Source organism: Arachis duranensis, chromosome 7, assembly GCF_000817695.3.
Source record: "Arachis duranensis cultivar V14167 chromosome 7, aradu.V14167.gnm2.J7QH, whole genome shotgun sequence".
NCBI lineage: Eukaryota > Viridiplantae > Streptophyta > Magnoliopsida > Fabales > Fabaceae > Arachis > Arachis duranensis.
Window position 1 is genome coordinate 42,717,907 of NC_029778.3, and position 14,536 is coordinate 42,732,442.

The 14,536-nt window shown below is 34.9% G+C and overlaps 1 protein-coding gene across 1 annotated transcript in view; it reads left to right on the forward strand.

Moving 5' to 3' along the window:
* Positions 1 to 13,568: 13,568 nt before the first annotated feature.
* Positions 13,569 to 14,536, forward strand: part of LOC107458901 (mediator of RNA polymerase II transcription subunit 22a) — a 4,255-nt gene continuing 3,287 nt past the window's right edge. The window contains exon 1 of the mRNA XM_021127905.2: positions 13,569 to 14,139. The gene's annotated coding sequence lies outside the window, so the exon portion shown is untranslated. The remainder of the gene's footprint in view (positions 14,140 to 14,536) is intronic.

The following is a 14,536-nucleotide window of genomic DNA, read 5'->3' on the forward strand; positions in this document are numbered from 1 at the left end:
GAAATTTGGTAATATTAATTGTAAAAATTTAGTAATTATGGACATCATACGTATAAAATTATGAATTTATGAATATGAAATTATAAATGTTATTAATATAAAATTATGGATGTTATGGTATGAACTTATGGATGTTATGAGTAAATTTGTCAATTGTATAAATTAATTTAAGTATTTTATATTTTTTTAAATTCAACTATGATAAAATTTGAAAATATTTGTGTTAAAACATCAGAATAAATTATTAGTCCACTTTGAAAAATATGAAACAAATATTACGTAAGTAAGACAATAAATTAGTGATTACAAAAAAATAATTAAAATTAATGACAATTAAAATTTAGATTACTCCAACTTCTAAATATATTACGTAGGTGCAGTGAAACTGTAACACCCTCCCACACAGAGCTTTACGCTTAGAATGTAAAATAAAGGTGACGACGTGCTACGACCTCTAAAATATAATACATACATATAATATATAAAAGAATATAATAAACTAAGAGTTTTGAAAAATAGGTAAAACAAAATCGCGAAATAACAAGCGCAACATGCCGAAAATGGAAGTAACTTGCGTGTGAAGAAACCTAAAGATTAAAGATATGAACAAGCGAAAGAGTGAATAGAGAGTCAAGAATACAACTTAACTAGCTCTTGACTCAGCCTGCGAAGTCAAGGCTGTCCGGAGAAATATTTACATATATATACAAGTATCCAAAAATATCCAAAATACAGAAATGAAGCCCTAACTCTCCTTTAACCTCTATGAGGAACAAAATAATCTAATTCCTTGGAGAGAAAGCTAAGTGCTCAAGTACATAAATACATAAGCTGATAAACCAAAATATCCCAGGAACTACTCCGCTTCAGGAATCCAAATGCCTACCGAGGAGCCTTCTAACCTGCATCTGAAAAACAACAATATAGTATGGGGTGAGAACTGGAGGTTCTCAGCATGGTGAAGGTGCCACGCACATAGTATATAAGGTCCTGGAAATGCCAGCGGCAATCCTAGAACGCCAACTCTTAAATTATAAAGCTTAAATTACTAAACAGAAGTCATAAAAAGGGGTGGTCTTCTAGGAAATTCTAAACCTAGCTTAACTTTAACCTTAACTCTAAACCTATCCACTTTTCCTCTGTACCTCCATCTCCGATAATTTTTATGGACAAAACAAACAAACAAGGCAAGCACATGTAGAAAACAAGTAGTTCAAGTAACAATTACAACAATTAGCAAAATGTAATCAATTAAGCATTCCCAATTAAGGCATAGCAAACAAAGCATACATATGCATATGATAAATGTCTATCCTACTGGCCGTGAGCTCATGTGTCGATTATTTTGCCAGAACCTGACACATCTGGTAGCTAACCCAGACATTGGTCTCTAGGTTGCGCATCTCCAGAATGATCATAAATGAAGGAGAGTGCCTTTCCACCTTCTCCTGGAGGTTTCATGAAGGAGAGTGCCTTTCCACATCGAAGGAGTGTGCCTTTCCACCTTGCAACCAGAGAAGGACGTGGGGGATACAATACAAAGAAGATTGCCTTTCCACCTTCCCCACATCCACATCACGACAAGAGAGGGAACTTCCACCCTCAACTTGCCATCCGAACACATTTTCAAATTAATACGCAAGCGGGATTACACCCAGACTTTGCCATCGACCAATTTGGCTACACACAGTAATCTTAAATCTCATCATTTATCAACATCATGTCCTTATATTCATTCTTTATAACCATATCGACGTATATTCATTCAGCTTCACACCATTTCCCTCACAATTCATCTTGTTTACCCCTTTTCTACTTTCCCAAGTTATCTCAAATCCCTAACTGCAACTAATTACTAAGCTTACTAGTAAAATCTAACGTTAACAGGACAAAAATAGAGGTTTAGGGGTTCAAAACCATGCTTAAATCATTAAAATACAGGTGCTGGAAAACGGAGTGTGTGCGTGCGCACATCTTAGAAAGAAAACAGAACGTCTATATGCGCACAGATTCGTGCGTGTGCACATCAGACAAAAGTTTCTTGATATGCGTACGACTCACCTGTGCAAGCACCACTAGCATAAAGCATACCCTGGTGTGTGCGTGAGCACAAAGGTGTGCATACGCACACTTTCTGAAAAGCACCAGGTGTGCGTGCGCACAGAGGCGTGCGTATGCACACATAAATTTTTGTTTCTGCTGGGTGCGTGCGCACAGCAGTGTGCGTGGGCACACACCAGAATTTCCTGAGTCTGCTGCAACATTAAAAGTACAGTTTTTGAGAAGCAAGTTATGGACTACCAAAGTTCGTCAAAATTGAGTTTTAACCAAATTATACCAAACTCCCATTTTTACCAAATTCACATACCATGACCTACAAAACCTGCACATTTGCAACATAACATGCCTCTTTTTATTAACTCCAACTACTATCACATTAATGCTCATACCAACCCATGAAACTCATACACTTTCAAAAATCCACTATTCCAACAACAGGCTACAACATTAAAATTCATTAACTTATATCCTCAATTCCTTAATAGCAATCCATAAAACATCATTAACCCATCAACAAGCACAAGCCACAAAATTTTAACCTCATACATTAACAATATCATCAACTCATAATCATTAATTCCAATATACTCATATTCATTTCGTTTCCCACTTTATAAGCATCAATAATTCATCTTTCAGAAATCCATCATTTAAATTCCAACATCCACAACCAAGCCAAAACACAACATTTGTCATGAAATACTAATCAATTTACATACTCATAAATTCATGCCTATCTTAAAGCCAACTAGCCTAAGTCTTCATAGAACATTATATATTACATACATGAAACCTAAACCATACCTTAGCCGATTTTCACGTATTACTCGAGACAACCTCACAATGCAAGCTCACAAGTTTCACTCCCAAAAATCCAACCACCAAAGTTGTTCTGAAAGCTCCAATTCACCAATCTAAACTTCACTCTAACATAATTTCAATCTAATTTATACAATTCACTAAATTAGCACTAAGTACATAAAATTGGATAACTCACAATGGTTTAGAATTTTCTTACCTTACCCATTAATGATTGGAGTACAATCCAACAATTATCCAATCTTAGATTGCACCTAAACTACCAAAATGATCAAGAATACTCAAAACCTCAAAAATTTTCGTGTAGAAAAGGGGCACAGAAAACTGGGAATAAATTGAAGAGAAACTTACCACTTTGTTCAGATAGAATTGAAAAGGACTCCAAGACGAACGCGTGGCAACAAACGGCTCGTCAAGCAGAGTTCCGGATTGAAAGTTACAGAGGATTAAAACTATGCCAAGGGTTTGGAACCCTTTTCCCTCTTTCCTTGCATGCTGCACGGTTCTTCTTTGAAGAAGAAGAAGAAGAATGAGTTGAGCTCATTTTATTTAAATAAAATGATTGGTCCCACGTGCCCCGTTCGGCCCAATTTTGGGCCGAATTTTTTGAAATTGGTATCAGAATTCTCGTTTTAACGAGCTCTATCCTATTTTAATATTATATTTATATTTTTAATTTTTCTTATTAAAATTTAATTTATTGACTAATTATTTGCTAATTTTACGGGGTTTACATCCTACCCACCTAATTAAGAATTTTGTCCTCAAAATTCAGATTCAGTTACCTGAAAAGAGGTGTGGGTAGTCGTCTCATTTCGGATTCAATACTCCTTGGTTTTAATTGCTTGGTCTCAATTACTCTCCGCTCCTAACCTCATCGAGATAATTTCTAAGAAAGTGCAACTTCTCTTTTTCTAACTATCTTGGTCTTCACTTCCAATTAAATCATTTGGTTGGGATCACGTAGTTGGAATCATAGCTTAAATTTCACTAACCTTTTTTCTATTGTCTTGGTTTTCAAATTAGGACCTAGGTTGTCAATCTTCCAGGGTCGGGTTGATATCAGAATGACTAACATATCGTGCCACCTTAATATATTGCCTGGTCATTTTTCTTCCAATAGGTGAAAGATGGATGGATTTTTCGTCATTCGATTTATAATTATCTAATGGTATTAAATCCTTGGTTAATGTATCATTAGGTTTAGATGTGATGAATCTCGACACAAAGGTTGGTTTCTCCTCTCAAAGTTCAAATCTTGTTATATTGGGACATCTAAGTAATCAGCGTATCTTAACACGTCGATTGAACCACAGGCAATACGGTAGGCAAAAATTAAAACTTTAAATCTCTTTTTGTTGTGGTATACTCCACATTACATCTTTTGTATTTTAAAAGTTTTGCTCTTAATGAGTCATCGCCTTGATGGCTATATTTAGAAACAATACAAGCTGAATGACAACATTCACAAGGAGAAAATTATAGTGCATTGTGGGAAGAAATTCAACTTGATCTTGTGATCGACAGAGAACAGGAAATATCAAGTCAAGTAAGCTTCAACTAACTTTTGGAGAGTGCATATTACGGAGGTGAGCAGCTCCACTAGCGGCGAATTTCTCAAGTTCGGGATTTACATAAGTACGCCTAGGCAAGGCTCGTGCAAGTATGAAATAGTATTGGGAAAGTAGTTGATCCATTGCGAATGTCAAAAAGCTTATCGAGTAATCGTGAACTGTTTATAATTATTTTGTAGGACCAATGACGAGAGTTGAAAAAGTTGGAAATTTGTGGGAGATTGCGAGTAGGCTTACGATGAGATTGACTCTAGGTTGTTTGATGACATAGTAAGGGGTTGAATTTGTGATTGATAGTGATGAAAGTTGATTGCGTGTGAGTTGAGAACAAGTATACCTTTTCAAGTTAAAATATGAAGCTGACGCATAGAGGAGTCAAATAATTTGAAAGGACTATCTACTCCAATTATTAAAAGAGCTTCCAAATTTAAACAAAACTATGAACTAAGAAGTAGAATCGGGAGAGTTACTAAATAGCCATCGATGATGTTGAAGTAAGCTCGAGTAATGAGTATAGAGATGCTTGGGTTGCTGACTTGCGATGTAACCATGGTATCCTAGAATGATACATTGCTCCTTAAATTCAATCATTGCCATTACCTTAACCTGGTGATTATGATCTATCTGCATCATGAGTTTTCACCACATGGATTAGGACAGTCCTTAACTAGATGTCCGGGTGATCCGCATCGGTAACACAGACCTTGCTTGTTTTTATGCTGCCTATTGGGTCGGTAGTTCTTAGTCTTCTTGAATTCTTGACTCCTTGGTGCTAAGTCCTGATGGTAATCTCTTCGGCGGGACTCCCGATTATCATTCTTTGCCACAACTGTGTTTCTCACACATTACTCAGCTATTCAACTCTTGTTCACAAGTTCAAAAAACACCCGGATCTCCATAGGTGTAATGAAGCTTAGAATATTGCTCCGAAGGCCTCCCTCATACTTGATACACTTTCACTCAACAAAATCCTCAGGAGCTCCTTGATAAATCCGTGAAAAATGATACAATTCCTCAAACCTACTAGTGTACTCAGTAACAGTCATCTGGCCTCGTTTTAGCTGAAGCAGTTCAAGTTCCTTAGCATTTCTGACTGAACTGGGAAAGTACTTCTTATAAAACTTTGTTCAAAATAATTCCCAAGAAATTACAACCTCATCAGGCTGCAGAATACGCCTCATGCCCTGCCACCAATGTTGAGCCTCACCTTGCAGCTGGTAGGTTCCAAACTCAACCCATTATTCTTCAAGAACCTGCTGAGCCTATAAAGCTCGCTCTATAGCTTGAATCCAGTTGTTCACATCAGTAGGGTTTGAGGTTCCTCTGTAGGTTGGAGGATGAACCTTCAGAAAAGAGGAAAGCATCATAGGACCATTATCCCCGTTATTGCCATTATTTCTATTATTTATTTGGTTTTCCAGGGCTTCGGCTGTCGCTTGCATCGCCGCGGCCATATTCCCTAGGGCAGCTATGAAGTCTACAGGTTCAGGATTATTTTCTGTTGCTTCTGGTATAGCATTTCCTATTCTGCCTCTACCTCGCCCGTGTCCGCGTCCGTGAGTCGACATCTGGCCCCTATACACACCAAACAAGTGATATCAAGTTGATCAGTCTCAATATTGCAAGTCTAGTACTTCAGGTCCCAAATGCATGCTCATAAACATTTATGCCACATATATCAGTTAGATATCCTAATAGCACATAGACACACACAAAGAATGCACAGAAGCATAGTCAGTCCATCCTTAGGCTTTATAGGAACGAACTGCTCTGATAACATAATGCAACACCCTCCCACACAGAGCTTTACACCTAGGATGTAAAATAGAGGTGGCGAGGCGCTACGACCTCTAAAATATAATCATACATATAATATATAAAAGAATATAATAAACTAGGAGCCTTGAAAAATGGGTAAAACAAAATCGCGAAATAACAAGCGCAACGCTCCGGAAATGGAAGTAACTTGCGTGTGAAGAAACCTAAAGATTAAAGATATGAACAAGCGAAAGAGTAAATAGAGAGCCAAGAATACAGCTCAACTAGCTCCTGACTCAGCCTGTGAAGCCAAGGCTGGTTGGAGAAATATTTACATATATATACAAGTATCCCAAAATATCCAAAATACAGAAATGAGGCCCTAACTCTCCTTAAACCTCTATGAGGAACAAAATAATCTAATTCCTTGGAGAGAAAGCTAAGTGCTCAAGTACATAAATACATAAGCTGATAAACCAAAATATCCCAGGAACTACTCTGCTTCAGGAATCCAGATGCCTACCGAGGAGCCTTCTGACCTGCATCTGAAAAATAACAACACGGTATGGGGTGAAAACCGGAGGTTCTTAGCATGATAAAGGTGTCACTCACATAGTATATAAGGTCCTGGGAATGCCTGAGGCAATCCTAGAACGCCAACTCTCAAATTATAAAGCTTAAATTACTAAACAGAAGTCATAAAAAGGGGTGGTCTTCTAGGGAATTCTAAACCTAGTTTAACTTTAACCGCAACTCTAAACTAGTCCACCTTTCTTCCGTACCTCCATCTTTGATAATTTGCATAGACAAAACAAACAGACAAGGCAAGCACTGGTAGAAAACAATTAGTTCAAGTAACAATTACAACAATTAGCAGAATGTCATCAATTAAGCATTCCCAATTAAGGCATAGCAAACAAAGCACACATATGCATATGATGAATGTCTATCCTACTGGCAGTGAGCTCACGTGTTGGTTATTTTTTCAGAACCTGACACATCTGGTAGCTAACCCAGACATTGGTCTCTAGGTTGTGCATCTCCGGGAGGATTATAAACGAAGAAGAGTGCCTTTCCACCTTCTCCTGGAGGTTTCACGAAGGAAAGTGCCTTTCCACATCGAAGGAGTGTGCCTTTCCACCTTGCAACCAGAGAAGAACGTGAAAGATACAATACGAAGGAGAGTGCCTTTCCACCTTCCCCACATCCATATCATGACAAGAGAAGGAACTTCCACCCTCAACTTACCATCCGAATACATTTCAAATTAATACACAAACGGGATTACACCCAGACCTTGCCATTCTGACCATTTCGGACATACACAATCATCTTAAATCTCATCATTTATCAACATCATGTCCTTATATTCATTCTTTATATCCATAGCGACGTATATTCATTCAGCTTCACACCATTTCCCTCACAATTGATCCTGTTTACCACTTTTTGTCATTCCCAAGTTATCTCACATCCCTAACTTCAATTGATTACTAAGGTTACTAGTAAAATCTAAGGTTAAAAGGGCAAAAACAGAGGTTTAGGGGTTCAAATCCATGTTTAAATCATAAAAACACAGGTGTTGGAAAATAGAGTGTAAGCTTGAGCACAGCTTAGAAAGAAACCAGAACGTGTGCGTGCGCACAGATTCGTGCGGGTGCACACCAATCAGAAGCTACTTGATGTACGTGTGCCACACCTGTGCGAGTGCCACCAGCAGAAAGCATACCCTGGCGTGTGCGTGCGCACACTTTCTGAAAAGCACCAAGTGTGCGTGCGCACAGAGGCATGCGTACGCACAGATAAATTTTTGTTTCTGCTGGATGCGTGCGCACAGCAGTGTGCGTAGGCACACACCAGAATTTCCTGAGTCTGCTGCTACATTAAAAGTACAATTTTTAGCACCAGATTTCCGGTGTCCATAACTTCCTCTACAGACTTCGGTTTTCCACAAAATTTATATCGTTCTCAAGCTTATAAAATCTTCTTTAATTTGAAACAAATCTCATTTTCATCCAAAATTTGAGATTCAAGTTATGGACTACCGAAGTTCATTAAAAATCAGTTTCTTCCAAAATTTTCCAAACCCGCAAGTTATGGACTACCAAAGTTCATCAAAATTGAGTTTTAACCAAATTTTACCAAACCCCCATTTTTACCAAATTCACATACCATGACCTACAAAACCTGCACATTTGCAACATAACATGCCTTTTTTTATTAACTCCAACTACTATCACATTAATGCTCATACCAACCCATGAAACTCATACACTTTCAAAAATCTACTATTCCAACCAGAAGCTACAAACATTAAAATTCATTAACTTATATCCTCAATTCCTTAATAGCAATCCATAAAACATCATTAACCCATCAACAAGCACAAGCCACAAAATTTCAACCTCATACATTAACAATATCATCAACTCATCATCATTAATTCCAATATACTCATATTCATTTCGTTTCCCACTTTATAAGCATCAATAATTCATCTTTCGGAAATCCATCATTTAAATTCCAACATCCACAACCAAGCCAAAACACAACATTTGTCATGGAATACTAATCAATTTACATACTCATAAATTCATGCCTATCTTAAAGCTAACTAGCCTAAGTGTTCACAGAACATTATATATTACATACATGAAATCTAAACCATACCTTGGCCGATTTCCACGTATTACTCGAGACAACCTCGCAATGCAAGCTCACAAGTTCCACTCCCAAAAATCCAACCACCAAAGTTGTTCCGAAAGCTCCAATTTACCAATCCAAACTTCACTCTAACATAATTTCAATCTAATTTACACAATTCACTAAATTAGCACTAAGTACATAAAATTGGATAACTCACAAGGATTTAGAATTTTTTTATCTTACCCATTAATGATTGGAGTACAATCCAATAATTATCCAATCTTAGATTGTAACTAAACCACCAAAATTATCAAGATCACTCAAAATCTCAACAAATTTTGTGTAGGAAAAGGGCACAAAGAACTGAGAATGAAAGAAGAGAAACTTATCACTTTTTTGGATAGAATTGAGGAGGACTCCGAGAAGAACGCGTGGCCACAAACGGCTCGTCAATCGGAGCTCCGGATTTAAAGTTACAGAGGATTGAAGCTATGCCAAGGGTTTAGAACCCTTTCCCCACTTTCCTTGCATGCTGAACAGTTCTTCTTTGAAGAAGAAGAATGAGCTGAGCTCATTTTATTTAAATGAAACGGTTGGGGCCACGGGTCCGGTTCGGCCCGTTCGGTTCAATTTTGGGCCGAATTTTTTAAAATTGGTATCAAAATTCTCATTTTAATGAGCTCTATCCTATTTTAATATTAGATTTATATTTTTAATTTTTCTTATTAAAATTTAATTTATTGACTAATTATTCGCTAATTTCACGAGATTTACAGAAACAATAAGAAAAAAATAAATTAGTGATTACAAAAAAACTCAATTAACATTAATGATATTCAAAGTATATTATTATAATTAGAAGACACATCAAATTATTACAAATGACACAGAAATATCTAAATTTCTTATATATTAGTTTAATACCATCAAATCAATTCAGTGATAATAGAAACACATCATTTAGTTAAAAATAACATGAGAATTTTTAATAAAAACACAAAAAAATCTTTAAAGAATTACAAGTTCAAAATCTTAACTCACTCAACTAACAAAAAATGTGTTTTGGAACAAAAAAATATATCAATTTATTGCAAATGACACAGAAATAACTAAATCTATCATATATGAGTTTAATACCGTACCACTCAATTAGTTCAATGATAAGAAAAGTACAATATTTAGTTGGAAATGAAAGTTAAGAAATTACTGTATGTGTCACGGTTAAGAAATTTATGTTAAAATTAAAAAACTTCGTGCAATGCTTAAAAAGTTTTTGTGCTATTTTTCTAATGAATTCTACACAATTTAAAATTCTTCTTCTTCTTCTACTTCTTTTTCTTCTTTTTCGCATTCTCATAATTCTTATTTTACCCTTTTAACAAGAATATGTAGTACAATTAAGAAATTTTGATATCAAAATTAAGAAATTTTCTATGTTACTTTTAAAAAATTTTGATACTATTTTTCTGATAAATTCTGCAGAATTTAAAACTCTCCATCCTCCTCTTCTCATAGTTTTTTTTATTTCAACCCCTTAACAAAAATAAAACATAAGAAAAAGAGAAGATAAATTAGACAAAAAAAATGATGCAATAACCATTAGAATGAAGAGGAGGAGAAAAAATAAAAAATCAAACGCAGCAACAATAAAAGAACGATGATGAGGAGGAAATACGCGAAAAAGGAGAAGGATCGCAAAAAAGAAGCATGTGATTCACGCATATATTGTGCGAGTAATTTTGTTAAATTTAGACCAACTTTGTTAGACTTAGTTGATAAAAGTACTTGGATATGCAACGAAATTGTTCGTAAAAGAGAAAAGCCAGTGACCAGGCTGATTTTTGAAAATCAGACCTGATCAAATTTTTATTTCTTTTTAAACCCCAATACTAACATATTACATTTTTTTAGACTTTTAGTTTATAAAAAAAATAGAAAAAAATCTTAAATGCCCAACGAGTCTCCAACAAAAACAGAAACTTTTTTTGTCCTTGCTTTTATTTCTGTGAGACTGATTAGTTCCTCAATCAATGTTTTCTCTTTGGGTAAACGGAACTTGCTTATATAACATGTTAAACTACTGATTTATTCGTTAAGTGTCAACTAGAATTGATAAATTTTTTTATTAGGGACCTCATTGTCTTGTGAAGATAATTGTTAGGAGTTGTTAAATAATTTTTTATTTTTTATTATTTTTTATATACATTAGCTAAATTTATTGTGTAAAAATTAAAAAATATTAGTAATTTTTTATTTTTTGTACTTATAAAATTTGAATAAAAGTATATTTTTTAATTTTTGTTTAGAAAAGATGTTAAAATATTAAACTATTAGAAATATGTTAAATTTTAGATGTATTTAATTTAAACTAATCATACTAATTAACATAAACTCATTATTAGAAAAGGTGTATATTCTATTTTATAATAAATAATAAAAAAGTTGACACGATATTTTATCTAAAATAAATACCATGAATAAGAATATTCATGTCAACTAATCATGTAAATATAATATCAAAAATTCAAATTTTAATATTTTAGAATAACTAGTAACAAATAAATAAAACTAATATCAACCATTAGTAATGTCATTTTTATTAATATATAGAAACAAAAAATAGAAAAAAAATTCTAATAAGAGACAATTATCCCAAAAGATAATGAGACTCGTGACAAAATAATTTATCCATCTTAATTATGGTTCTGAAAATCGGACCAGACTAATCGATTCGACTAAGTTAACCGAGAACCGATCATTTAGCCAGTCTGATTGATGTTACGAACCGGCCTGTAAAAAACCGATAGAAAAATCAGATAAACCGATGATTAACCGGTAAACCGTATGAACCGACCGAATGCTAGTCCCCGCCACTGTCGCCACCGACAATGACAACCCTCTCGAAGGTCTTCTCGGCCCTCTCAAAAGTCAAGCCAGTCGTCATCGTCGGCCCTGAGTTGCAGATTTTTTGTTTTTGTTAAGTTTTGATCGCTTATAGTTCTCATCGGCGCGCTTCAACTCCGTCGTGGACTTCTCTCATCGTTGTCGCTCACGCACATTCACTCTCATCGGCGTTTTTCTGCTTCGTCTCTGTTCTCTCTCTCTTTCTCGTAGCTCAATCACTGTTACCGTTGGTAAGCTCCATCCCTCCACTGCTTCTTTAGTTTCATTTTTGGGGGTTAATTGCTATTTTGTGGATTTAATTATGTCGATTGTCGATTGTTTTTTCTGGGTTATTTAGTTATTTTTTGAGTTAATTTTCTTCGTTGTTCATTATTAACATGGCTGGATTATTGTTTTGTTTTGATTTCTGGGTTAACTCTTGTTGATTATTGGTAATTTTCTGAGTTATTTTTGTGCTATTTTTTCTAATTCTGAGTTAATTTACTAGTTATTGGCTTGTTGCTGAGTGAAATTAGTTAAACTTAAAATCTTGGTTTGTTATATTGATTCTTATTTCTGAGTTGTTGGTTGCTGATTTTTTCTAATTCTTCTAATTATGAGTTGTTGATGGTACTTTGTTGGGAATGAATGTGTCATTATACAATTAAAATACTTGTACTCTTCAACTGGTTCTAGCTCTAATTTGATGCTGAAAGAAGAGTTTTCAGTTGAAATCCCGGATAAGAAAACTGATAAGCTTGCTTGCCATGTCAATGTTGCAAAATACATAGCCTAAAACTTCACTCTATTATTCTTTTGTTGATTTATGCTCTTTTGGTTGCGCTGGAATTACAAAAAGGATGTTGCTAGTTAACATTTTTATTTTGTTAATTATATGAATTGATGGCTTGATGCAGAGTTTTGCTTTTCAATTTTTTTTATTTTGTTAATTATATGAATTAATCATGCTGTAATTCTGAATTTGATATAAGTTCAATTTTGGAACTTTGGATTTTGAATTTTGTTATATTGATTTTTGTTATATAAGTTTAATTGTGTTATATTAAATTTTACTGAATATAATTCTGGATTTTGAATGCCGTATGAATTGATATAATCTTCTGGATTTTGGATTACTGTAATTCTTAATTGTTGTATGTAATTTGTAATTTGGATTTTTAGATTTTGGATTCGGATCCACTTATTAAGCCATGGCAAATCCCTCACCCCATTCAATCAATGATGGCATTTGCAGACATATTCCTAGATTGAACTGCATATTTTTTCTTTTGTTAATCTCCTTATATATTGTATTGTATTGTGTTCTTTCTTACTGGCATAAAGTCACTCTTGTTATATGGTGGAAATGTATAGGGTGAGGTAATTGTTAAGAATGTAGTTTAGAGGATTTTTTTATTTTTATTGGTACTATTTACTTCTAAAAAATAGAGAAATTTTGTATTAAATACTATAAATAAATTATCTTTATTAGTATTTTTATTGAGCATGATTTAAAAATTATTAAATTTAAATATTTAAAATTGTATATTAAATTTTAATAATTTTATTTAATATTAATTAAACCGGTTGAATTCCGGTTGAATCCCGACAACCTTGATCTTAATTGACACTAACAAACAAATCAGCCAATTAATATATCACGGTAACTTGTTCTTTTTTTTTTTTCACGTTAAGTTGTTCTATATTTTTGTTTTTGATATTTAAACGGGGTCTAAAAGCCCAAAATTACAACTTGTTCTATTAATTTAAGAAAGATCATTAACAAAAAAAAGCTAACCAATCTCACATGGTTAAAAATAAGGGACGAAATAATTTCTTTTTATGAAAAGTATGGGTCTCGGAGGTCTTCTAAAAAAATGTCAATAGCAGAGAGCCCGAGACGAGTATTCACTAAAAAAACCAAAAAACCCTAACAGATTCACTCTCTCCCAAGTCCCAAGGCCCCAACCATCCCCAACCTCTGGTTTCAGCTCACTCCCAAAGAATCACAGATTCACTCGCTCTCGCTCACTCACCGCGTTCCGCACGGTCACCGCCGAACACAACGGCTGCCAACGACGGTGGACGTCACTCGTCACTCCCCTAGCCGGTTCTTCTGCCTCGTCCCATGCTGCTAGTGTCTGCTCGCCTCTGCCTTCTCCATCTGTGTCGTCCCCGCTGCCTTGGCTCCGGCGTGCCTAGCCTGTCTCTGCCTTCGCCTCGGCCTCGTGCCTCTTCTGCCTCTGCTTCCTCCATCGTCATCGTGTTGGCTCCTCTTCGAAGCTCTGCTCTCGTTCACCGGTGGACTGCTCTGCAACCGCGAACACTGCAACGGCCCCAAGTTGGAAAACCGTCCCTGACTTTGTTTCTGACTTTCTGCTTCTACAGCGTAGTGTAGGTGAGTGTTTTTTTTTATTCTTATTAATTTTTTATTTGCTGTTTAATTTATTGATGCTAATTGTATTTGTATGTAAAACTGATTGATTTAATTTGTAATAGGTTTAGATGAATAGTATTTGTATGTAAAACTAATTAATTTAATTTGTTGTTCTCTTTGTTCTTTCTCCTTTTGAGGCTTGAATACTAAAGTTGGAGAGATAATAGAGCAGAAGATATTTTCATCAACACTATAAAATTTGTCTCCTAGCTTGATTATCAAATGATGAAGATTTAGTCACCAAAAAAAAAATGATGAAGATTCAATAAAAGGGTCTTTCTCCCGGTGTTGTGTAGCACCCTTTAATTTCCTCAGTGGATTAATCATTTTGCAATAGTTTGATTTGGAAGTTTGTGAT